The 27086-nt window shown below is 45.2% G+C and overlaps 1 protein-coding gene and 1 non-coding gene across 2 annotated transcripts in view; one reads left to right on the top strand and one right to left on the bottom strand.

Moving 5' to 3' along the window:
• The window catches only part of LOC126475086 (low-density lipoprotein receptor-related protein 4), a 633185-nt gene that overhangs the window by 108871 nt on the left and 497228 nt on the right, over window positions 1–27086 (top strand). The gene's annotated exons all lie outside the window — the stretch shown is intronic.
• Trnat-ugu (transfer RNA threonine (anticodon UGU)) lies at window positions 12967–13040 on the bottom strand. Its single transcript has one exon. It is a non-coding gene; the product is annotated as a tRNA-Thr (tRNA).

Raw genomic sequence — 27086 nt, 5'->3', positions numbered from 1 at the left:
GGGAAAGCTGCCAGCTGTCGCACCATGCATTAATCCTCTGCAGGTCCTCCTGGAGTACGTACGAGTCTTCTGATGTTGCTACTTTCTTGTAGACAACCGTGTCATCTGCAAATAGCCTCACGGAGCTACCGACGTTGTCAACTAAGTCATTTATGTATATTGTAAACAATAAAGGTCCTATCACGCTTCCCTGCGGTACTCCCGAAATTACCTCTACATCTGCAGATTTTGAACCGTTAAGAATGACATGTTGTGTTCTTTCTTCTAGGAAATCCTGAATCCAATCACAAACCTGGTCCGATATTCCGTAAGCTCGTATTTTTTCACTAAACGTAAGTGCGGAACCGTATCAAATGCCTTCCTGAAGTCCAAGAATACGACATCAATCTGCTCGCCAGTGTCTACGGCACTGTGAATTTCTTGGGCAAATAGGGCGAGCTGAGTTTCACATGATCTCTGTTTACGGAATCCATGTTGGTTATGATGAAGGAGATTTGTATTATCTAAGAACGTCATAATACGAGAACACAAAACATGTTCCATTATTCTACAACAGACTGACGTAAGCGAAATAGGCCTATAATTATTCGCATCTGATTTATGACCCTTCTTGAAAATGGGAACGACCTGCGCTTTCTTCCAGTCGCTAGGTACTTTACGTTCTTCCAGCGATCTACGATAAATTGCTGATAGAAAGGGGGCAAGTTCTTTAGCATAATCACTGTAGAATCTTAAGGGTATCTCGTCTGGTCCGGATGCTTTTCCGCTACTAAGTGATAGCAGTTGTTTTTCAATTCCGATATCGTTTATTTCAATATTTTCCATTTTGGCGTCCGTGCGACGGCTGAAGTCAGGGACCGTGTTACGATTTTCCGCAGTGAAACAGTTTCGGAACACTGAATTCAGTATTTCTGCCTTTCTTCGGTCGTCCTCTGTTTCGGTGCCATCGTGGTCAACGAGTGACTGAATAGGGGATTTAGATCCGCTTACCGATTTTACATATGACCAAAACTTTTTAGGGTTCTTGTTTAGATTGTTTGCCAATGTTTTATGTTCGAATTCGTTGAATGCTTCTCTCATTGCTCTCTTTACGCTCTTTTTCGCTTCGTTCAACTTTTCCTTATCAGCTATGATTCGACTACTCTTAAACCTATGATGAAGCTTTCTTTGTTTCCGTAGTACCTTTCGTACATGATTGTTATACCACGGTGGATCTTTCCCCTCGCTTTGGACCTTAGTCGGTACGAACTTATCTAAGGCGTACTGGACGATGTTTCTGAATTTTTTCCATTTTTGTTCCACATCCTCTTCCTCAGAAATGAACGTTTGATGGTGGTCACTCATATATTCTGCGATTTGTGCCCTATCACTCTTGTTAAGCAAATATATTTTCCTTCCTTTCTTGGCATTTCTTATTACACTTGTAGTCATTGATGCAACCACTGACTTATGATCACTGATACCCTCTTCTACATTCACGGAGTCGAAAAGTTCCGGTCTATTTGTTGCTATGAGGTCTAAAACGTTAGCTTCACGAGTTGGTTCTCTAACTATCTGCTCGAAGGAATTCTCGGACAAGGCAGTCAGGATAATGTCACAAGAGTCTCTGTCCCTGGCTCCAGTTCTGATTGTGTGACTATCCCATTCTATACCTGGTAGATTGAAGTCTCCCCCTATTACAATAGTATGATCACGAAACTTCTTCACGACGTTCTGCAGGTTCTCTCTGAGGCGCTCAACTACTACGGTTGCTGATGCAGGTGGTCTATAGAAGCATCCGACTATCATATCTGACCCACCTTTGATACTTAACTTAACCCAGATTATTTCACATTCGCATTCGCTAATAACTTCACTGGATATTATTGAATTCTTTACTGCTATAAATACTCCTCCACCATTGGCGTTTATCCTGTCCTTGCGGTATATATTCCATTCTGTGTCTAGGATTTCGTTACTGTTCACTTCCGGTTTTAACCAACTTTCCGTTCCTAATACTATATGCGCACTATTTCCTTCAATAAGAGATACTAATTCAGGAACCTTGCCCTGGATACTCCTGCAGTTTACCAATATTACGTTAACTTTTCCTGTTTTTGGTCTCCGAGGACGGACATTCTTTATCAACGATGATAATGTCCTCTCTGGTAAGCCGTCAGGTATTTTATCGTTTCGCCCAAGGGGGGGTCCCTCTAACCTAAAAAACCCCCGTGTGCACGCCACACGTACTCTGCTACCCTAGTAGCTGCTTCCGGTGTGTAGTGCACGCCTGACCTGTCTAGGGGGGCCCTACAGTTCTCCACCCAATAACGGAGGTCGATGAATTTGCAACCATTATAGTCGCAGAGTCGTCTGAGCCTCTGGTTTAGACCCTCCACACGGCTCCAAACCAGAGGACCGCGATCGACTCTGGGCACTATGCTGCAGATATTAAGCTCAGCTTGCACTCCGCGTGCGATGCTGGTTGTCTTCACAAAATCAGCCAGCCGCCGGAAGGAACCAAGGATGGCCTCAGAACCCAAGCGGCAGGCGTCATTCGTTCCGACATGTGCTACTATCTGCAGCCGGTCACACCCAGTGCGTTCAATAGCTGCCGGAAGGGCCTCCTCCACATTACGGACGAGACCCCCCGGCAAGCACACCGAGTGCACACTGGCATTCTTCCCCGACCTACCCGCTATTTTCCTGAGGGGCTCCATAACCCGCCTAACGTTGGAGCTCCCTATAACTAATAGGCCCGCCCTCTGTGACTGTCGGGACCTTGCCGGAGAATCGGCCACTGGCCCAACAGGCGAGGCACCCTGTGGTGGCTCGGAAACGATGTCATCACCACTAGGAAGCACCCCGTACCTGTTGGAAAGGGGTAAGGCAGCTGCCACGCGGCCAGATCCCACCTTCGCCTTTCGGCCAGGCACGCGCGAGCCCACCACTGTCCGCCATTCACCCTGGAGTGATGGCTGACCGGTAAGATGCTCACTGCCGGAAGACGCAGCGACATCAGGGGTTCCATGTGATTCCAAGGCCACCGAAGTAGGCATAGGTTGCATCCACCGTTATTGGAACGCGACAGGCATAGCACCTAATAGGTCACTGTACTCCATACACATCAGTGAGAAGATGGTAGGCAGACAGCCTGCATTCCTTATGTGTCGCTCCACAGCATCCGTCAGGGCCGTTGTACTGCATACGCAGCACCGAGAAAATAACAGGCAGACGGCCTGCAACACTTGTCTGTGGCTCAGTACTGGCCTTGTCACTCAGCAGTCGCACCTCCACGACAGCAGTGCTCAGGCTAGCTGCTAGCCAACGCTGTCCAGCCGACAGTGTCTTCACTTCCTCGTCCCTAGGCACACTCTGCCAGACTCTGCACCAGCCAATCGTGCTTACCTCACTTCTTATCCACGGATAACGCCAGCCACAACGCACTCAAGGCAAGCGTCTCTGCCGTCCACCGGCAGAGACATTCCTGGAACAGGTCAACATCAGCACACTGGTGTGCAAAACTGGGGGAACAAAGTAACATACCCATGATGTGTCACGACCAAGTATGGTAGCTTGAAGAACTGCTACAGTGTAGTACGGGTGGTAACTGAACAAGAGACGAACGGAAATGATATTTTTTATTCAAAGGCAATAGTTATACTGAAGTCACCACTGGTTATGGTGATCCCAGGGACATAACAAAAGGCGGAACGGGGTACATAGTAGGCTATATGATTACCACGGATAGCAGTGCGTGCTCTGCAAGATTGGCAAGAAGCTCGTATGGTAGAGTGTTTCATTCATTCATCTGTACGGCTGGAAAATTCTGGATGGTCGGTGGTGCATGTGGATCTGCTGCAGTATGTATGTCCAATTCGTCGTACTTGTAATCGATGTCCGGGGGATGGGCAGGCCAGTCCATTCGCCAAACATTCTCTCGTTCCCGGAGCTGCTCCACCTGTTCGACGCGGTGGTGCATCGTCATCCATAAAAATTAAGTCAGGCCCGAATACACACATGAAAAGAGGCACATAGGGAAGGTATACCAAATCACAATAACGCTGACCGGTGAGCATAACACGTTCAAAGATTTGGAGATAAGTACGCCCATGTAACCTCCCCACACCATAACAGCCGTACCACCAAAACGAACATGATTGACAGTGCTCCCGTGTGCATTACGTGTTCCCACCTCTCGCCATATGACGGTTTGTCCAGCATTGTCTTACCAGCTTTGTCCTCAGTAGGAGAGCACGTTCCAGAGCATGCATTGCCGTCCGCAGTGATCACCCTCCGTATTAAGAACCATTTAACGCCTTTTGTAATGTCCAGGACGACTCCACGAATCACAGCGACTTCAGTGTAATTATTGTCTTGGAAATAATAGCGTCATTTCCGTTCGTCTCATTGCGTATTTCTTTCAGTTACCTTCTGCACTGCACTGCACTGCACTCTACTGTAGCAGTTCCTTGTATGTACGGTCAAAGGTTCATTGACTATGTTACTTGGCAGTGACACATCGTAACAAAATTACTTTCGTCCTCAGATTTTGCACGCCAACGTAATATAGAAACTTTTTTACTTAAGAGAGCTGGGAAATCTGCTAATCCTCGAAGACGATTTTTCGAATTTTGTGGACAACTGCGTCGCACCGTTTTAGGAAATCCGTGTCTGCGCACTGAACATTAAATCCTACAAATACCAAGAAGATAGATGAGAGCCAATCCACCAGCTTCCCTTGTGACTGTAGGAATAAAAACATCAAGGGCGCCACGTAGATTTACTCGCCACGAACAGGATATTGAAACAAGCAAGTCGAGCATATATGTCGCGTCCCAGTCAGGACGTTGATGACAATGTGGGCTGAGATCTGCTAAATTCCGTTTAAGGAGTGACAGGTAGAAAGTGTCCTAGGATATTTATCAGAAGTGATCTTGGAACGGAGAGGAGAAATTTTGTAGGAAGCGAATGAGGATGCAAACACTTTCAAATACAATTTAAGAACACTTTACGTTACTCAATAATACAACCTTACTCGGGTAGGTGTCTAACAGTAACTTTTTATCCATCAGTGATTACACTCTACCACTCTAGCAACCCCAGTTCTTGAGCACTATCTTTCTTTGTCAGAAGCGAGTACTTTGCTAGAGATTCGTTCCGCTGATACCATCAAAAACTCGAATCAATACAAGAGACGAGTGCGAGACAGTGCTCTTTTCTTCCTGTACATTGAAAACTATTAATTATTCCTCGTTGCGACTGAAGCACCTAAACCCGAGGACACACGTGTAAGGCGGCACTTGTTCCTCTGTATATTCTGACCGACAGAAATATTATCACATCTCAATACTATCACACCTCAATACTTGTAACGACAGACTCTACAGAGCCCGTTCTTTGCTAACAGGTAGAAAACTTAATTCAAGAATTGTGGTTGGATACGCATACGTAAATCAATGCTTCCCTCGAATGAATACAGTCTTATCGCAGTTTACTGCAGCATCATTGAAGAGTCACTTTGCAGTGACGGTCCCCGACGACTCGGTTCCTCCTTGGTGATGACTCCGGCTCCGACAAAGTGACTCACTCGCTACTCTGGTAGTCTTTTACTCTCTGCTCTGACTTCTGACTCCTAACTGATGACTCTCGAATTGTCGTTTATATGCTGCCCTCTCAGAGTTTTGGAAGAATTTGAACTGGTAGTGTTGCTTTCCACTGCTTCCCTTATAGGTCCTTTTAGTGACCTAAAAATTTCCCAAAGCTTCTGCAACTCCTCGAACAGTATAGTAGCTTCGTATCTGTTCCAAAACTCCCCTGTTTCGGCCTCGGTTAGCTGGCCGTAGGTACTTCCGTCGCTTGCATCAGGTTGTCGGCCTCCTAGTCACAGTGGCGGCGGTGGCCTATCGCTTTTGCCCGGAGTTTGTTAACCGCTGCTTGGTTGTTTCACTTCCTGATGGCCACTTGCAACGTGTCTTCTCCAGCGTCAAGCCTGTGCCTTGATAATTAATAAAGTTTCCATTGTTTTCACAGCATCTATGCCACTCCTTACATCAATAAATCTTGACAGTCATCACATATACACTGACGTGACAAAAGTCATAGGAAACCTCCTAATAGCGTGTCGTACCTCGATGTGCCCAGTGAAGAGTAGGATCTCGATATACCATGGACTCAACAAGATGTTGGAAGTCTCCTGCAGAATGACTGAGCCATGCTGCCTTTATAGCCGTCCATAACTGCGAAGGAGTTGCGGGTGCAGGATTTTGTGCACGGACTGACCTGTAGATTATTTCCCGTTAATGTTCGACAGGATTCATTTTGGGTGATCTGGGTGGCCAAATTATTCGCCAGAACTGTCCAGAATGTTCTTCAAATCAATTGCGAACAATTGTGGGCATGTGTCATGGCGTATTGCCATCCATAAACATTCCATCTTTGTTCGGGAGCCGCGCGGGGTAGCTGCGCGGCCTAAGGGCGCCTTGTCACAGTTCGCGCGGCTCCCCCCGTTGGAGGTTCGAGTCCTCCTCGGGCATGAGTGTGTGTGTTATCCTTAGCGTACGTTAGTTTAAGTTAGATTAAGTAGGGGCCGATGACCTCAGGAGCTTGGTCCTACAGTAACATACCAAAAAAACAACAACAAAAATTGTTCAGGAACGTGAAGTCCATGAATGGTAGCAAATGGTCTCCGAGTAGCCAAACATACCATTTCCAGTCAATTATCTGTTCATTTGAACCAGAAGACACAATCCACTCCATGTAAACACAGAGCACTCCATTATGGGGCAACCACCAGCTTGCACAGTGCCTTCTTCGCAAGTTGGGTCCATGGCTTCGTGCGGTCTGCGCCACACTCGAACCTTATCATCAGTTCTTACCAACTAAAATCGGGACTCATCTGACCATGACACGGTTTTCCAGTTATCTAGAATCAAACCGATATGGTCACAAGCCCAGGAAGGGCGCTGCAGGCGATGTCGTGCTGTTAACGAAGGCACTGACGTAGGTCGTCTACTGTATGGTTGTGCTTTGGGGGAGGAGACCAGACAGCGAGGTCATCGATCTCATCGGATTAGGGAAGGAAGTCGGCCGTGCCCGTTCAAAGTAACCATCCCGGCATTTGCCTGGAGTGATTTAGGGAAATCACGGAAAACCTAAATCAGGATGGCCGGACGCGGGATTGAACCGTCGTCCTTCCGAATGCTAGGTCGTCTACTGCCGTGTCCCATTAACGTCAAATTTCGCCGCACTGTCCCAACGGATACGTTTATCGTACGCTCCATACTGATTTCTGCTTATTTCACGCAGTGTTGCTCGTCTATTAGCACTGATAACTCGACGCAAACGCCGCAGCTCTCTGTCGTTACGTGAAAACTGTCCGCCATTGTGCTCTCCGTGGCGCCTGAAATATGGTATTTTCAGTACACTCTAGACACTGTGGAGCTCGGAATACCGAATTGACCAACGATTTCCGAAAGGCGTAAATGATAGCCACGACAATCCACTGCCGTCGCACACCTTGTGTACGCGATACTAGCGCCATCTGTATGTGGGCATATCGCTCTCCCCAGACTTTTGTCACCTGAGCCACTCCGCCCAGCGGAGTCCCGCTGCAGCCCTTCACGGCGCGCCGGCTCGGAGGCGAGAGGGCCGGAGCCCAAGGTGAGTTCTGGGAGGGTGGCACTGGCGCCCGGCGCGGTTGTTGTCTCCGCGCTCCACACATGGAAATAACGTTAATGGCGCGGAGGGCGGCGCGAATGGCCAAGTTTCATTACGTGGCGGGGGCCGACGTCTTTCAGAGAGGCGTCTAACGAACCCGCGGCGGCGCGTTCGGCCCTTTTGTCCGCGCCCGCTCGCCCCTGTCTCGTCGTCGCGCTCCCTCGTCGCCCAATAGGCACAGTGTGGCGGCTCCCGCCTTTGTTCCTCGCTGAAAGCGCACAACCTGGGGCGCATTGTCGCCGCCCGAGTTGACACCGTCGGCGCTCTGATGACGCAGTGCATACGGAGTCTTTTAGTTCGCAAGGGGGCCGATTGGCTCTCAGAAAGCTGTGTACGCGGAGAGGTAGGGGAGTGTATTACCATCATCAAAGAACTGTTTCTAAACGTTTGGAAGAGCATAAGGGAAATTGCAGAAGAGGAGAAACGGAACGATCAGCTGTTGCGGAGCATGCTTTCCAGCCAGGGAATCACAATATTCGTTTCGAGGAGACGCAAGTACTAGCGGCCACAAGCGGATATTACGAAAGGCTCTACAGGGAGGCAATCGAAATCGCTAAACACCCAAATAATTTCAACCGTAAGGAGGAGGGTGTGAAATTAAACGGCATATGGATGCCGGTGTTAAAGAAGATGTGTACCACCCGCGCACTACTGGGTGATGGCAACGGCGATTGACGGCGACGGACAGCGGCCAATTGCACTGACGTTTTCAAAACACGTGACGTCACGCCGCGGCGTGGGAGCGCGCGGACACGGAATTTAGCGGCAGTCAGTAGCGAGCCAGTGGGTGTGTTGGACCTTCCATTGAGCTACGGACCCCCTTGAAGATGTCTCCCGCAGTCGGAGACGAAACGTTGGGAATCGACACAGAATTCATCAACCGACCACGGCATAACAGCCCGGATAATTATAATGGACATGATTACCATCATCGCCACACGTTTCGCGCTTGCGAATAATGCAAGTCACAGCTTTTTCTTAAGTTCGCATCGAATTGATCCACACTATTTATAGCCCCCCCCCCCCCCCCCCAATGAACCATGGACCTTGCCGTTGGTGGGGAGGCTTGCGTGCCTCAGCGATACAGATAGCCGTACCGTAGGTGCAACCACAACGGAGGGGTATCTGTTCAGAGGCCAGACAAACGTGTGGTTCCTGAAGAGGGGCAGCAGCCTTTTCAGTAGTTGAAAGGGCAACAGTCTGGATGATTGACTGATCTGGCCTTGTAACAATAACCAAAACGGCCTTGCTGTGCTGGTACTGCGAACGGCTGAAAGCAAGGGGAAACTACAGCCGTAATTTTTCCCGAGGGCATGCAGCTTTACTGTATGATTACATGAGGATGGCGTCCTCTTGGGTAAAATATTCCGGAGGTAAAATAGTCCCCCATTCGGATCTCCGGGCGGGGACTACTCAAGAGGATGTCATTATCAGGAGAAAGAAAACTGGCGTTCTACGGATCGGAGCGTGGAATGTCAGATCCCTTAATCGGGCAGGTAGGTTAGAAAATTTAAAAAGGGAAATGGATAGGTTGAAGTTAGATATAGTGGGAATTAGTGAAGTTTGGTGGCAGGAGGAACAAGACTTCTGGTCAGGTGACTACAGGGTTATAAACACAAAATCAAATAGGGGTAATGCAGGAGTAGGTTTAATAATGAATAGGAAAATAGGAAGGCGGGTAAGCTACTACAAACAGCATAGTGAACGCATTATTGTGGCCAAGATAGATTCGAAGCCCACACCTACTACAGTAGTACAAGTTTATATGCCAACTAGCTCTGCAGATGACGAAGAAATTGAAGAAATGTATGATGAAATAAAAGAAATTATTCAGATTGTGAAGGGAGACGAAAATTTAATAGTCATGGGTGACTGGAATTCGAGTGTAGGAAAAGGGAGAGAAGGAAACATAGTAGGTGAATATGGATTGGGGGAGAGAAATGAAAGAGGAAGCCGCCTGGTAGAATTTTGCACAGAGCACAACATAATCATAACTAACACTTGGTTTAAGAATCATGAAAGGAGGTTGTATACATGGAAGAACCCTGGAGATACTAAAAGGTATCAGATAGATTATATAATGGTAAGACAGAGATTTAGGAACCAGGTTTTAAATTGTAAGACATTTCCAGGGGCAGATGTGGACTCTGACCACAATCTATTGGTTATGATCTGTAGATTAAAACTGAAGAAACTGCAAAAAGGTGGGAATTTAAGGAGATGGGACCTGGATAAACTAAAAGAACCAGAGGTTGTACAGAGATTCAGGGAGAGCATAAGGGAGCAATTGACAGGAATGGGGGAAATAAATACAGTAGAAGAAGAATGGGTAGCTTTGAGGGATGAAGTAGTGAAGGCAGCAGAGGATCAAGTAGGTAAAAAGACGAGGGCTAGTAGAAATCCTTGGGTAACAGAAGAAATATTGAATTTAATTGATGAAAGGAGAAAATATAAAAATGCAGTAAGTGAAACAGGAAAAAAGGAATACAAACGTCTCAAAAACGAGATCGACAGGAAGTGCAAAATGGCTAAGCAGGGATGGCTAGAGGACAAATGTAAGGATGTAGAGGCCTGTCTCACTAGGGGTAAGATAGATACCGCCTACAGGAAAATTAAAGAGACCTTTGGAGATAAGAGAACGACTTGTATGAATATCAAGAGCTCAGATGGAAACCCAGTTCTAAGCAAAGAAGGGAAAGCAGAAAGGTGGAAGGAGTATATAGAGGGTCTATACAAGGGCGATGTACTTGAGGACAATATTATGGAAATGGAAGAGGATGTAGATGAAGATGAAATGGGAGATACGATACTGCGTGAAGAGTTTGACAGAGCACTGAAAGACCTGAGTCGAAACAAGGCCCCCGGAGTAGACAATATTCCATTGGAACTACTGACGGCCGTGGGAGAGCCAGTCCTGACAAAACTCTACCATCTGGTGAGCAAGATGTATGAAACAGGCGAAATACCCTCAGACTTCAAGAAGAATATAATAATTCCAATCCCAAAGAAAGCAGGTGTTGACAGATGTGAAAATTACCGAACTATCAGTTTAATAAGTCACAGCTGCAAAATACTAACACGAATTCTTTACACACGAATGGAAAAACTAGTAGAAGCCAACCTCGGGGAAGATCAGTTTGGATTCCGTAGAAACACTGGAACACGTGAGGCAATACTGACCTTACGACTTATCTTAGAAGAAAGATTAAGGAAAGGCAAACCTACGTTTCTAGCATTTGTAGACTTAGAGAAAGCTTTTGACAATGTTGAATGGAATACTCTCTTTCAAATTCTAAAGGTGGCAGGGGTAAAATACAGGGAGCGAAAGGCTATTTACAATTTGTACAGAAACCAGATGGCAGTTATAAGAGTCGAGGGAGATGAAAGGGAAGCATTGGTTGGGAAGGGAGTAAGACAGGGTTGTAGCCTCGCCCCGATGTTGTTCAATCTGTATATTGAGCAAGCAGTAAAGGAAACAAAAGAAAAATTCGGAGTAGGTGTTAAAATTCATGGAGAAGAAATAAAAACTTTGAGGTTCGCCGATGACATTGTAATTCTGTCAGAGACAGCAAAGGACTTGGAAGAGCAGTTGAATGGAATGGACAGTGTCTTGAAAGGAGGATATAAGATGAACATCAACAAAAGCAAAACAAGGATAATGGAATGTAGTCTAATTAAGTCGGGTGATGCTGAGGGAATTAGATTAGGAAATGAGACACTTAAAGTAGTAAAGGAGTTTTGCTACTTGGGGAGCAAAATAACTGATGATGATGGTCGAAGTAGAGAGGATATAAAATGTAGGCTGGCAATGGCAAGGAAATCGTTTCTGAAGAAGAGAAATTTGTTAACATCGAGTATAGATTTAAGTGTCAGGAAGTCATTTCTGAAAGTATTTGTATGGAGTGTAGCCATGTATGGAAGTGAATCATGGACGATAAATAGTTTGGACAAGAAGAGAATAGAAGCTTTCGAAATGTGGTGCTACAGAAGAATGCTGAAGATAAGGTGGGTAGATCACGTAACTAATGAGGAGGTACTGAATAGGATTGGGGAGAAGAGAAGTTTGTGGCACAACTTGACTAGAAGAAGGGATCGGTTGGTAGGACATGTCCTGAGGCATCAAGGGATCACAAATTTAGCATTGGAGGGCAGCGTGGAGGGTAAAAATCGTAGGGGGAGACCAAGAGATGAATACACTAAGCAGATTCAGAAGGATGTAGGTTGCAGTAGGTACTGGGAGATGAAAAAGCTTGCACAGGATAGAGTAGCATGGAGAGCTGCATCAAACCAGTCTCAGGACTGAAGACCACAACAACAACAACAACATTTATAGCCTTCTACTGGCTATGGCGTATCGTGCCAGCACCAACTCAAAAAACCAAGGTGTACTGTTTATAATGCTAACGACCAAAACGAAGCTCTGTCTAACAGAAATTTGCAGTATTTCGTATCATTACTGACCAAATATAAAAATTTAAAATTCTGTCATAATTCGGGTGACCAGATGCAATTGTGTAGAAAGGAGGACAAACAGCTTCAAAAAGGAGGACAAAGGAAGAAAAAAGAGGACACATCAAACGGGTCAACTGCAGATGAGGTTACCACCGGTCAGCTTTGGGCAAGTCACGTGACTGCCTGGAATTACCAGTAATACTAGTAGTTAATTGTTACTGGTGGTCAGGTGGTGATTCCCAGAGCAATATTTTTTATTTTAGATTAAAAACATTGAATGTGGTGACAGTGTGGCATCAATTGTTTTTATATTTACGCGTAGTTTTAAGATTTAACAAAGATGGCTTCCTAAACGCCACTCCTGATTGGCTACTTTCATGTGACTTGTCCAAAGTTGACAGGTGGTATCCTCATCTGCAGTATTCCCCATCAAACATACGATCAATTTTAATAAATGAGTTTATTATTTATAGACATAACATACATACATTCCCTAACAATTATTTATACTTCTCGGAGGAACCAATTTTTTGCAGAAGTTTAGGTTTACTTAACAGATAATTCTAAAATGACACAAATGAAAATACTTTTAAATTAATTTGGACCATCAACAGACCTTTCAAAAAAATCCAAATGGCTCTGAGCACTATGGGACTTAACATCTGAGGTCATCAGTCCCCTAGAACTTTAGAACTACTTAAACCTAACTAACCTAAGGACATCACATACATCCATAGAATAAATGATGACTAACTGAAACCCTCAGCTGCCGACAGGTGTTGTTGATATACCTCGATGTGGACAGCTGAAAATGTGTGCCCCGACCGGGACTCGAACCCGGAATCTCCTGCTTACATGGCAGACGCTCTGTCCATCTGAGCCACCGAGGAGACAGGTAAATAGCGCGGCTGCAGGGACTTATCCCTTGCACGCTTCCCGTGAGACTCACATTCCCAACTGTCCACAATTCTACATATGAGTAATGAGTGGATGGGCAAATGTCTATAAGGTACATTACATATGTAGAAATGTGGACAGTTTGGAATGTGAGTCTCACGGGAAGCGTGCAAGGGATAAGGCCCTGCAGTCGCGCTATTCATCTGTGTCTTCGGTGGCTCAGATGGACAGAGCGTCTGCCATGTAAGCAGGAGATCCCGGATTCGAGTCCCGGTCGGGGCACACATTTTCAGCTGTCCACATCGAGGTATATCAACAACACCTGTCGGCAGCTGAGGGTTTCAGTTAGTCATCATTTACTCCAGGGAAAAGCTGCACGGTCACCAACAGTATTCTGTTCTTTCGAGAACAGTTACTGTCTTCATACATACATCCATGACCGAGGCAGGATTCGAACCTGCGACCGTAGCGGTCGGGCGGTTCCAGACTGAAGCGCCTAGAACCGCTCGGCCACACTGGCCGGCTAACAGACCTTTCACTGATTCAAGGTTTAATCTATTCCTCTCATCAGTCACTTGGGTGATAATTAGAGAAAATATTCTTTCGGTATTAGCATTATGCCCTGAAATACTGAAAAAGTATTCAGCAAGTTTCAGGAACTCTGAGTGACAGTCAACTGACTTACTGTCACAAAAAAACTTTGTCCATTTTTTACTACAAGATAAAGTCCTAAATTCTGGATAATCATTATTCATTTTTAGAAATTTCCTGAAATTGCAGAACTGATCAAAACATTTTGCATCTTCAATTTCAAAGGCTTTACATTTCTCCTGCAAATACACAAGGCTTTTCTCAACATCACTGTAGCAAAAATCATTTTTAAGTGACATCCACCTAAAACGCGAGAAGTCCTCAAACATACAGAGCCACCGTTTCAAATATTCATTTAAGAAAAGAGCATTAGAACGGGCCGAATTGTAAATTTAACTGTATTACGCTTAACTTCGCGAAAAAGCAGGACACTGTAAAAATCCGCCCGGACCCCGGACAAAGAGCTAAAAAGGAGGACATGTCCGGATTAATCCAGACGTCTGGTCACCCTAGTCATAATCTACTCGTTAAAAGGTATAATCTTACGTTAAAGGTTTAACACGACAATTCAAGTATTCGAGTTAGAACTTGTGTATACAGGATGAGCCAAAAAAGACTTACAACTTTGGAATGATATAAAAATTTACTGAGATAACTTACAGAATCGGTAGGTGTATCATTTTGCAGCATACAAACTCAAGTTGCACATAAATGTATCAAGTGCCACTTTGGTTCGATATGACTACCATTTCTGATGTGGAAAACATACCACCAGTAATCAACTTCTTCCCACACTCGTTGCATCGCGTTGGGCGTAACTTGAGCAACGGCAGCGTAGATTCAGTTTTTCAGGCCAGCTAAATAGTTTGGTCGGGGAGGAACAAACACACGGGCTTACTCCGAACCATTATTGCAGAATTTGTTTCGTTAAACGAAAACACACAGCGAGCACACTCCGCACCAGTGAAAATGGCCATTTCTACTTTGCACTGTGCCGGCGCTCCTGATGGCGGAGTGGGGTATTGATACACTAAGTGAATCAAATTTGAGGTTGCTTGCTACAAAATGATAAATCTGCTGATTTCCATATCATTCCAAAGTTGGATAGCCCTTTTTGATACACCTTGTATAATTTGTGACAGTATAACTCATGGTGAGAAAATTACCCAGACTGTGTTCACTCAGTATTTCAGAATGATAGTACTTAGCTACTTCCCAATTTAACATATAGCTTCAAACAGTTGCGAAATTTTGCCTCTCTGACATTCGCCATAAAATAATGAAAGGAAAAAATTCATCTCTTCCTGTATTTTCGCTGTTCATGCAGCAAAACTTTAGGCATGAGTTTTTTTAACTTATTGCTACTTTATTATTATCTGTATACGCGACACCTTTTGCAAACAGTATTCACATATACCACTGAATGTACCTGCAAAATTATATCATTTACGACACATTGTTCAGAAGGTATAACAACACATGGATTGAGCTGTGTGGGAACGAAATTGCAGGGCGAAATTCGCTACAGATACGGTCAGATATGTGTACAAATATGTGAGAAATATGTTAAATTTATGTACCATATGAAATTAATGTACCATGTGCGTACCCTAGCGAAGCCGCAATTAAACTGTATTTTAACTGCATTCTGAGAAAGGTTTTGGCGCCTCGGGCATGGATGTGTGTGATGTCCCTAGATTAGTTAGGTTTAAGTAGTTCTCAGTTCTAGGGGACTGATGACCACAGATGTTAAGTCCCATAGTGCTCAGAGCCATTTGAACCATTTTTGAAAGGTTTTGGCTTAGCTTAACAATGATACGTAGTAAGAGGAACAAGCTGTGCATCAGCTCATGTCAGTATACTACACTACTGGCCATTAAAATTGCTACACCAAGAAGAAATGCAGATGATAAACGGGTATTCATTGGACAAATATATTATACTAGAACGGACATGTGATTACATTTTCACACAATTTGGGTGCATAGATCCTGAGAAATCAGTACCCAGAACACTACCTCTGGCCGTAATAACGGCCTTGATACGCCTGGGCATTGAGTCAAACAAAGCTTGGATGGCGTGTACCGCTTCCACTCGATACCACAGTTCATCAAGAGTAGTGACTGGCGTATTGTGACAAACCAGTTGCTCGGCCACCATTGACCAGACATTTTCAGTTGGTGAGAGATCTGAAGAATGTGCTGGCCAGGGCAGCAGTCGAACATTTTCTGTATCCAGAAAGGCCCGTACAGGACTTGCAACATGCGGTCGTGCATTATCCTGCTGAAATGTAGGGTTTCGCAGGGATCGAATGAAGGGTAGAGCCACGGGTCGTAACACGTCTGTAATGTAGCGTCCACTGTTCAAAGTGCCGTCAATGCGAACAAGAGGAGACCGAGACGTTAACCAATGGCACCCCATACCATCACGCCGGGTGATATGCCAGTATGGCGATGACGAATACGCGCTTCTAATGTGCGTTCACCGCGATGTCGCCAAACACGGATGCGACCATCATGATGCTGTAAACAGAACCTGGATTCATCCGAAAAAATGACATTTTTACATTCGTTCACCCAGGTTCGCCGTTGAGTGCATCATCGCAGGTGTTCCTGTCTGTGATGCAGCGTCAAGGGTAACCGCAGCCATGGTCTCCGAGCTGATAGTCCATGCTGCTGCAGACGTCGTCTAACTGTTCTTGTAGATGGTTGTCTTCTTGCAAACGTCCCCATATGTTCACTCAGGGATCGAGACCTGGCTGCACGATCCGTTACAGCCATGCGGATAAGATGCCTGTCATATCGACTGCTAGTGATACGAGACCGTTGGGATCCAGTACGACGTTCCGTATTACCCTCCTGAACCCACCGATTCCATATTCTGCACTCACTGGACCTCGACCAACGCGAGCAGCAATGTCGCGATACGATAAGCCGCAATCGCCATAGGCTACAATCCGACCTTTATCAAAGTCGGAAACGTGATGGTACGCATTTCTCCTCCTTACACTAGGCATCACAGCAACGTTTCACCAGGCAACGCCGGTCAACTGCTGTTTGTGTATGAGAAATCGGCTGGAAACTTTCCTCATGTCAGCACATTGTAGGTGTCGCCACCGGCGCCAACCTTGTGTGAATGCTCTGAAAAGCTAATCATTTGCGTATCACAGCATCTTCTTCCTGTCGGTTAAATTTCGCGTCTGTAGCACGTCATTTTCGTGGTGTAGCAATTTTAATGGCCAGTAGTGTATATAGTCCATGCAACGTTGCTATAGCTTCTGTTTGTCTTCGTTAGTGTATTGGCCAATTGCGAGTTGAAAGAAGATTCACATATGAAGATCCCATACGATTAGATCAGACCCAGAGATAATATTTAGGTCCCAAAACTGAGAAATGAGGGAATGCTAGCAAATGGAACGTTTCTGAGCCACCTTGGTTTTTATTATGAATCATTGTACTGTTTGCCGCTAGTGAAGGTGGAATTTAACAGTGAAAAGTATAACGTAGAAAATGACATTGTCGATAATTTGTCTACATTATGTTCCTGGAAGCGTCTGGACTACAGGTTTTCACCACTGCCTATGTCCGAAGTGATGTCGTAGTAAAAGAAACGTGTTCTTTGGGTACGACATATGTCTCCCTTTCTGAGGCGTATGACAGAGCTAATACAATTTGCTAAATCTAGCACTTGAAATGAGCAATAGTTGGTAAGCGTCTACTAGCAACAGAGGGTTCCCAGTCCTTAGCTGAACAGTAGGGCGCCGCCAGCACCCGCAGTGGAGCAGACAGATGCGCCGCATCCATCAAAAGGAGTGGAGAGGAGAGGAGAGCAGAGAACTGAAGACAGCTGCGCACAGCTGCCGTTGTCTTCTGCGCCAGGGCTGCCACCCTCCATGGCGGAAGCCGTTCGTCACGAAACTCTGGCGACTGACTTCAGCAAAAGCCTGAGATACTGTTCTCCGTGCCGTGCTCAGTTTTGACTCTGAGAATGCCGAGCGGTTTTGTTGTTGCTGTTGTGATGTTCAGTCAGAAGATTGCTGTACATCCTAGTCTATCCCGTTGATGCCTCTTCATCTCTGAATAAAACTGCAGCTTACATCCATTTGAACCTGTTAACTGTATGTAGTCAGGGCTAGGTCTCCGTCTACTACTCCCCTCCAATACGAAACTTACTACAGGGTGTTTCAAAAATATTTGAAACGGCAATAAAAACTAAACGAGCAGCGATAGAAATACGCCGTTTGTTGCAATATGCTTGGGACAACAGTACGTTTTCAGGTGGACAAACTTTCGAAATTACAGTAGTTACAATTTTCAACAACAGATGGCGCTGCAAGTGATGTGAAAGATATAGAAGACAACACAGTCTGTGGGTGCGCCATTCTGTACGTCGTCTTTCTGCTGTAAGCGTGTGCTGTTCACAACGTGCAGGTGTGCTGTAGACAACATGGTTTATTCCTTAGAATAGAGGATTTTTCTGGTGTTGGAATTCCACCGCCTAGAACACAATGTTGTTGCAACAAGACGAAGTTTTCAACGGAGGTTTAATGTAACCAAAGGACCGAAAAGCGATACAATAAAGGATCTGTTTGAAAAATTTCAACGGACTGGGAACGTGACGGATGAACGTGCTGGAAAGGTAGGGCGACCGCGTATGGCAACCACAGAGGGCAACGTGCAGCTAGTGCAGCAGGTGATCCAACAGCGGCCTCGGGTTTCCGTTCGCCGTGTTGCAGCTGCGGTCCAAATGACGCCAACGTCCACGTATCGTCTCATGCGCCAGAGTTTACACCTCTATCCATACAAAATTCAAACGCAGCAACCCCTCAGCGCCGCTACCATTGCTGCACGAGAGACATTCGCTAACGATATAGTGCACAGGATTGATGACGGCGATATGCATGTGGGCAGCATTTGGTTTACTGACGAAGCTTATTTTTACCTGGACGGCTTCGTCAATAAACAGAACTGGCGCATATGGGGAACCGAAAAGCCCCATGTTGCAGTCCCATCGTCCCTGCATCCTCAAAAAGTACTGGTCTGGGCCGCCATTTCTTCCTAAGGAATCATTGGCCCATTTTTCAGATCCGAAACGATTATTGCATCACGCTATCTGGACATTCTTCGTGAATTTGTGGCGGTAGAAACTGCCTTAGACGACACTGCAAACACCTCGTGGTTTATGCAAGATGGTGCCCGGCCACATCGCACGGCCGACGTCTTTAATTTCCTGAATGAATATTTCGATGATCGTGTGATTGCTTTGGGCTATCCGAAACATACAGGAGGCGGCGTGGATTGGCCTCCCTATTCGCCAGACATGAACCCCTGTGACTTCTTTCTGTGGGGACACTTGAAAGACCAGGTGTACCGCCAGAATCCAGAAACAATTGAACAGCTGAAGCAGTACATCTCATCTGCATGTGAAGCCATTCCGCCAGACACGTTGTCAAAGGTTTCGGGTAATTTCATTCAGAGACTACGCCATATTATTGCTACGCATGGTGGATATGTGGAAAATATCGTACTATAGAGGTTCCCAGACCGCAGCGCCATCTGTTGTTGAAAATTGTAACTACTGTAATTTCGAAAGTTTGTCTGCCTGAAAATGTACTGATGTCCCAAGCATATTGCAACAAACGGTGTATTTCTATCGCTGCTCGTTTAGTTTTTATTGCCGTTTCAAATACACCGGTCATTTTTGAAACACCCTGTATCTTCACAATCCGCGAAATAATCGCGAGAAAAACCAGTGAGCTACGATGTGCAGAATTGGTTTTTCTTTTATTCCGGTCTATTATCGCAAAAATTATCGTCAGACTAACGACTAACGGTCTATGATGAGCGTCCTCGGATCTATTTAAAACGTGTCCTAATACAAGGTTATTCAAAAACAAGGATCCAATTTAATTAATTTTTATTTCTTCAAATACAAATTGGAAATGACTAATTTACTCTCCGCTAGGAAAAAGAAGCTCTTTTTTTTTTTCAATTATCGCTGCTATAGCACTGGTGATAGTTTCATAAACGACCGCTAGGGTGCTCGCACCAATAGGCGTCCAGTTCGCATCAGTTGTAAGATTGCTACCATACAACTCAACGTTTTCTGCGTACTTGAGTTCAGAAGTGAATCGCCAATTTCAGTACAGACGACATTTAGTTCCCTATTCTGTACTCAACAACCAACTAGAAAAAATTTAAGCCACTGTTTTAAGCAACTTCGGTCACTGCCCATGCCAACTATGAAACCGCGTTAATCTACAGCTTAGATGTCTGACATGCAGCAAGAGGTGATCCACATTGAACCGTTATAGTTCGCGTTTGTAAACTTCAGCTTTCTGTTTCCATATATATATTTCGTGAAATGAATGCTGTTTACAGTTGATTCATCTTTTTTAATAACCCTGTATATAATACAAAGGATATGTTTTAAACACATCTGAAGGTGGTCACTACAGATCGAAATATATGATAAATATAATAATAATATAACAAACGATGTGTTTTAAACAGATCTGAAGGTACTCAGCTTAGACCGGAGAAGACTCTCTGTCGGCAAATTTTGTGATCATAGACTGGAATAAAAGAAACAAATTCTAAATCTACTATTTCTTGTTGCCTCAGGTTGTTTCCTATCAAACTATCCCTTATTTTAATTATGTTGCATGGTAAACTTCTATTTTCCATGATTGAACTCAGTACCTCTTCATTAGTTATTCCCTCTTCCCATTTAATCTCCTTCATTCTTCTGTAGCATCACATTTCAATAGCTTCCATTCTTCTCCGGACTGTTTATCATCCACGTTTCACTCTGTGCAAGCCTCCAGACAAATACTTACAAAAATTCTTTACATTTAAATTTATATTAGATCACAAAAATATTCCTCTTTTCCAGAAATTCTTACCTCGCTGTTGCCATTCGGCATTTTACATCTTCTCTACTTCACCCAACGCTAGTACTTTTGCTGCCCAAAAAGAGAAACTCATCTGCTACTTTTAGCGTCTCTTTTCTCAAAAAAATGGTTCAAATGGCTCTGAGCACTATGGGACTTAACATCTATGGTCATTAGTCCCCTGGAACTTAGAACTACTTAAACCTAATTACAGCACACAACACCCAGTCATCACGAGGCAGATAAAATCCCTGACCCCGCCGGGAATCGAACCCGGGCGTGGGAAGCGAGAACGCTACCGCACGACCAAGAGCTGCGGACAACTCTTTTCTCAGCTGAATTGCCTCACAGTCGTCTGATTTAATTCTGCCACGTTCCATTACCCTTATTTTATTTTTGCCGATATTCATCGTATAACCCCTTCTCAAGTCACTGTCCATTCCATTCAACTGCTGTTGCAAGTCCTTTGCTGTCTCTGGCAAAATTCAGAATTTTTATTTCTTCTCCCTGAACTTTAATTCACTTTCAGATTTCTCCTATCCTTCACAGCTAGCTCAATGTAGAAATCGGGTATCATCACGGGTTAACTACAACTCTATGGCTCTGAGCACTATGGGACTCAACATCTTAGGTCATAAGTCCCCTAGAACTTAGAACTACTTAAACCTAACTAACCTAAGGACATCACACACACCCATGCCCGAGGCAGGATTCGAACCTGCGACCGTAGCAGTCCCGCGGTTCCGGACTGCAGCGCCAGAACCGCACGGCCACCGCGGCCGGCAACTACAACTCTGTCTCACTCTCTTGTCACTTATTGCTTCCCTTCCACGTCCATCGGCTCCTATAACTCCAGCCTCGTTTAGATACAAGTTACAGATAACCTTTCACTTCGCATACTTTATCCCTATTAGTTACAGAATTTGAAAGAGTCTATTCCAGTCAACATTGTCAGAAAGATTCTCTAGTCCTATAAATGCTGTAAAAGAAGGTTTGATGATAGCTCTTGTTTCCTAAGAACATCCTTTAGGAATGAAACTTCTGAGTGTTGGAAGCAACACCTTACAAGTAGTGTCAGCGTTAGCAATAAATGATCAATTGAGGTGCCTATATTCTGCTTTGGAGGATGGCAGGCTGAAAGGCTTCCATATTAAAATAATTTCAAGAAGGGGTTTAGGCTCACGAATTCGGAAGCCAGTCAGTAGCCCAGGCGAGGGTAGGACGGGAGTCGTATGCTCCCTAGGGCGAAACTGTTTTAAAAAGCGTTACGTGTAACAAGTCGGGAATGAATGATCCTCAGCGATCAATAAAGTTCTTCTTCTCCTACGAAAAACTGAAACAGTTGTCAAGTGCGATTCCTGTGCATAGGTTTAAAGGGCTCATCCATTTCCTGGTTTTTGTAAGAAAATTAGTTAGTTCGTTTCTTACTTACTTACAGGTTCCATAGATCATATTCTCGATAAACGTTATGATTTGAAAATCTTGAACGAACATACACGGTGACCACCGTCTATATTCGATGTCAACGTGTAATAATCAATCACAGACGGAAGGCCACAGCACTAGTAGTGGAGGCAAAAGGATATGATCACTGGCTTTCGGGCCAAGGGTTCATGCACCCACTCCGATTGCTACCCGTCGGCAATGGAGACTGGAATTTGCACGCCAGTATCACAACTGTACGTGTACTGAATGGTGACAGGTGGCCTTTTAAGATGAATCACGTTTTATGCTCCATCGGACATATGACCGTTAGCGTGTATCGTGTGGAACGTCTGAAAGCGAACACCCAGCAGCAATTGTAGGTATGGACCAACCAGGAGAAGAGAGCATTATAGTCTGGGGAATATTTCCGTGGCATTCTCTGAGAGATCTCGCCCTTCTGGAAGACATACATAAATGTGTGGCTAGGGCCTCCCGTCTGATAGACCGTTTGTTGGGTGCAAGTTTTTCGATTTGACGCCACTTCGGCGACTTGAACGTCGATGGGGACGAAGTTATGATGATTAGGACAACACAACATCCAGTCCCTCTACGGAGAAAATCTCCGACCCAGCCGGGAATCGAACCCGGGCCCTTAGGATTGACATACTGTCGTGCTGACCACTCAGCTACCGGGGGAGGACCCTGGAAGAGATTTTGGATCAACACAAGTATGCGTATACCCTTGGGGACCATGTCTACCCCTACATATAGTCTGTTTTTGCTCCGCACAATGGCATCTACCAGTAGAACAATACAACGTGTCACACAACTCGTAGGCTGCGTACTTGGTTCGAAGAGCACAAGGATGAGTTTACCTTATTCACCTGGCACCAAACTCTCCGACTTTAAGTCCAGTCGAGAATCTATAGGGCCACCTCGATGGGTCTGTTCGCGGCATGGGTCCTCAACGGAGAAACGTAGCGCAGCTGGCCACGGCACTGGAGTCGGTATGGCTCCACATCCCTGTTGGTGGTACCTTCCGGTACGTCACCGAATCTCTTCCTGCACGTCTCGCTGCGGTACGCTTTACAAAGGTGGTTATTCAGGTTTTTGACAGGTCGTCGCATTAATGTGACTGGACAGTGTGTAATACATTTTTTTTAAATTAAAAAAAAAATTTGTGCAGTTGCATACTGCGCATTTACAGGTTGTTTCCTGTGTAAATGACTGACTCTTTCCATTTAAGGTTTTCTGTATGGTATAAACGGAGTTCTTAAGTAGGAATTACTTTAATATGTATTTTAAAACTCTTCTGTTGTCTGTCAGACATTTTGTATGAGTGGGTAGAATGTCAAAGGCTTTTGTAGCGATACAGCTCACCCGTTTCTCTGCCAAAGTTGGATTCATTCAAGAGTAACGCAGAACATTGTTATACTTATTCTCAAACTTAGATGAATTGTTGATAACACGTTTCATAAGCTAATATATATACTGTGAAGGGAAGATGTTCAGGTGTTAACTCTACACACAATTCTGATTACTTTCTTCTATGCAATAAGAACTTTTCTACCTAAGAGAGGAAATACCCAATAACATTACCCTGTGAGATATCTGTGAATGAAAATCTACAAAATACGTTAACCTCCTGCCTTCTACATCCGCAAAGTTGCCATTTAAGATTAGGACGAGAGTAGTCGGACCTAAACGTTTTTGCCGGCCGGAGTGGCCGTGCGATTATAGTCGTTACAGTCTGGACCCGCGAGACCGCTACGGTCACAGGTTAGAATCCTGCCTCGGGCATGGATGTGTGTGATGTCCTTAGGTTAGTTAGGTTTAAGTAGTTCTAAGTTCTAGGGGACTAATGACCTCAGATGTTAAGTACCATAGAGCTTAGAGCCATTTTTTGAACCTAAACTTTTTAGCAGGCCTACTATTTGTTTTTTCCATATGTACATCTACACTCGTGCTCATAAATTAAGGATAATGCTGATACATGGTGAAAAAACGCTCTGGTGGGCGGTTTTCGGGTTTAAATCACCTTGGGGTATGAGGATGCGGTGCTGTGTTGGTGCGTGTCAGAGTACGGTGCTGCGAGGAAGTGCGCAAACGTTTTCAGACGTGCTAATGGTGACTGTGTGTTGAAAATGGCTCAAAGAACACATATTGATGACGTTATGAGGGTTAGAATACTAGGGCGATTGGAGGCTGGTCAAACACGGCAGGTCGTAGCACGGGCCCTCCGTGTGCCACAAAGTGTGATCTCAAGATTATGGCAACGATTCCCACAGACAGGAAACGTGTCCAGGCGCTAGAGCACGGGACGTCCACAGTGTACAACACTACAAGAAGACGGATATGTCACCATCAGTGCCCGCAGACGGCCACGGAGTACTGCAGGTAGACTTGCTCGGGACCTTACCGCAGCCACTGGAACAGATGTCTCCAGACACACAGTCTACAGACGACTGAGCAGACATGGTTTATTCATCCGGAGACCTGCAAGTTGCATTCCACTGACCCCTCGACACAGGAGATCCCATAAAGCCTGGTGTCAAGAACACAGTACAAGGTCACTGGAACAGTGGTCCCAGATTATGTTCACGGACGAGGTCAGGTATAGTCTGAACAGTGATTCTCGCCGGGTTTTCATATGGCGTGAACCAGGAACCATATGCCAATTCCTTAATGTCCTTGAAAGGGACCTGTATGGAGGTCGTGGTTTGATGGTGTAGGTGGGATTATGATTGGTGCACGTAGACCCCTGCGTGTCTTTGACAGAGGAACTGTAACAGGTCAGGTGTATCGGGACGTCATTTTGCACCAGTATGTCCGCCTTTTCAGGGGTGCAGTGGGTCTCACCTTCCTCCTGATGGATGATAACGCACGGCCCCACCGAGCTGCCATCGTCGAGGATTACCTTGAAACAGAAGATATCAGGCGAATGGAGTGGCCTGCCTGTTCTCCAGGCCTAAACCTCACCGAGCATGTCTGGGATGCTCTCGGTCGACGTATCGCACCACGTCTTCAAACCCCTAGGACACTCCAGGAGCTCCGACAGGCACTGGTGCAAGAATGGGAGGCTATACCCCAGCAGCTGCTCGACCACCTGATCCAGAGCATGACAACCCGTTGTTCGGCCTGTGTACGTGTGCACGGTGATAATATCCCATATTGACGTTGGGGTACATGCGCAGGAAACTGTGGCGTTTTGTAGCACTTGTGTTTCGGGACGGTTTTCTCAACTTATCACCAATACCGTGGACATACAGACCTGTGTCGTGTGTGTTCCCCATGTGCCTATACTATTAGTGCCAGTTTTGTGTAGTGCCACGTTGTGTGGCACTACATCCTGCAATTATCCTTAATTTATGAGCATGAGTGTAATAACTTAGAACATTCTAGTCTGTTCATTATTTCTTGCTAGTGTGCTAAGTTTAAAGGAGATGGGATATTTCTGATTATGCAAAACTGTATGAACTCTGTTGTTTCAAAGATTAAAGTAACCCATTTGTGCGAAACCAATCAATAACTTTCGTAAAAACATCTATATTTTCTCTGTTCTTTTACCATGCATTTCATTGTCAAAATTAGACTGTTCTGCGATGTACACTCAAGATTCACGAAAACCAACGATCTTACCCTTTTCATCTATGACAACAAAATGACCTGCATGCCAACCAGCAATGATTCTGGAGACAAGGATCGTGCGAAACCCAACTTGTGCTTTTCTCACATGATTTCCTGAAAGCCATGGATGACGGCAATCAGCTGGATACAGCCTTTCTCAACTTCTGAAAAGCGTTTTTCACTGTACCATGCTAAAGATTAGTTAAAGTACAATTATATGGGATATCAATAAAAATTTGTAAATGTATTGAGGGTATCTTAGTAGGGAGGACGCAAAATGTTATCTTGGATGGAGAGTCGTAGACACAAAGGTAGATTCAAGCGTGTCCCCAGGGAAGTGTGACGACGTCGTTGTTAAACTGGCAGACAATGTTAGTAGTAACCTCAGAATTTTTGCAGATGACACAGTTATCCATAATATGCTGTCTGAAAAAGCTGCACAAATATCCACTCGATGCTCCGCTTCTCTAGAACGGTTGTCCTAACTGACTCGGCCATCTACACACACTTTCCGTCTGACCCAAATTACCAACTTTCCAATCGCTTGCATCAATGACCCCCTCCCATTAATCCCCTACTCGCAGATTTCCGTAGGATTTCGAACCTTGGTTGCGCATCCGCACCGAAACTTTTCCATCAAATATCCGTCGCGCCCACAGGCTCATGCAATTGAAGACATGATTCCGACAGAACAGACACAACTCGTAACTGTAATTCTATGAGTGCGACGGCTGTCTAGTGATAAAGCTTTGGTGCGGGTGCACAACCAGCGTCCGAACATCTACGGGAATCACAAATCTGCAAGTAGGGGGTTAACCGGTGCAGTTGGTTGCGTTGCGGGGAGATGGGTATTTGGGACTGCCGCAGATCGTGTTCGGATGGCCGAGGTGGTTAAGGCAACCGTTCTAAAGAAGCAGAGCATCCGGGTTCGCGTGCCACTCCGGCAGAAATTTTCAACTCTCACAGTTACATTGAGCGCAGCTCGTGGTCTTGCGGTAGCGTCCTCGCTTCCCGCGCCCGGGTTCCCGGGTTCGATTCCCGGCGGGGTCAGGGATTTTCTCTGCCTCGTGATGACTGGGTGTTGTGTGATGTCCTTAGGTTAATTAGGTTTAAGTAGTTCTAAGTTATAGGGACTGATGACCGTAGACGTTAAGTCCCATAGTGCTCAGAGCCATTTTCGCAGTTACATTGCTGCAGTGTCTTTGCCATCCCGTTTCCCTTCCATTCCTTTTACCCCAGTTATTCATGTATATATCCCAGCTGCTTCATCGCGAGCAGTGTCTGTTCTGTCGGACAGGTGCGACAGAACACTCAAATCTACAAATACAAATAGCCGACTGTCAAACTGTTCCTCCAGGGTTATCGGTGTTACTGTTATTAATCTTGATATGTATAAAGACAAACTAACTGTCCATTCGACACTCACATGGGGGCCGCGCCTACTCGTCACCAGCGATTTTCTCCAAATTTATGGTATCTGTGAGGCTTGGCAAGAAATAAAAGT

Source organism: Schistocerca serialis, chromosome 4 (genome assembly GCF_023864345.2).
Source record: "Schistocerca serialis cubense isolate TAMUIC-IGC-003099 chromosome 4, iqSchSeri2.2, whole genome shotgun sequence".
Lineage (NCBI taxonomy): Eukaryota > Metazoa > Arthropoda > Insecta > Orthoptera > Acrididae > Schistocerca > Schistocerca serialis.
This window is presented reverse-complemented; position numbering and strand designations above follow the sequence as displayed.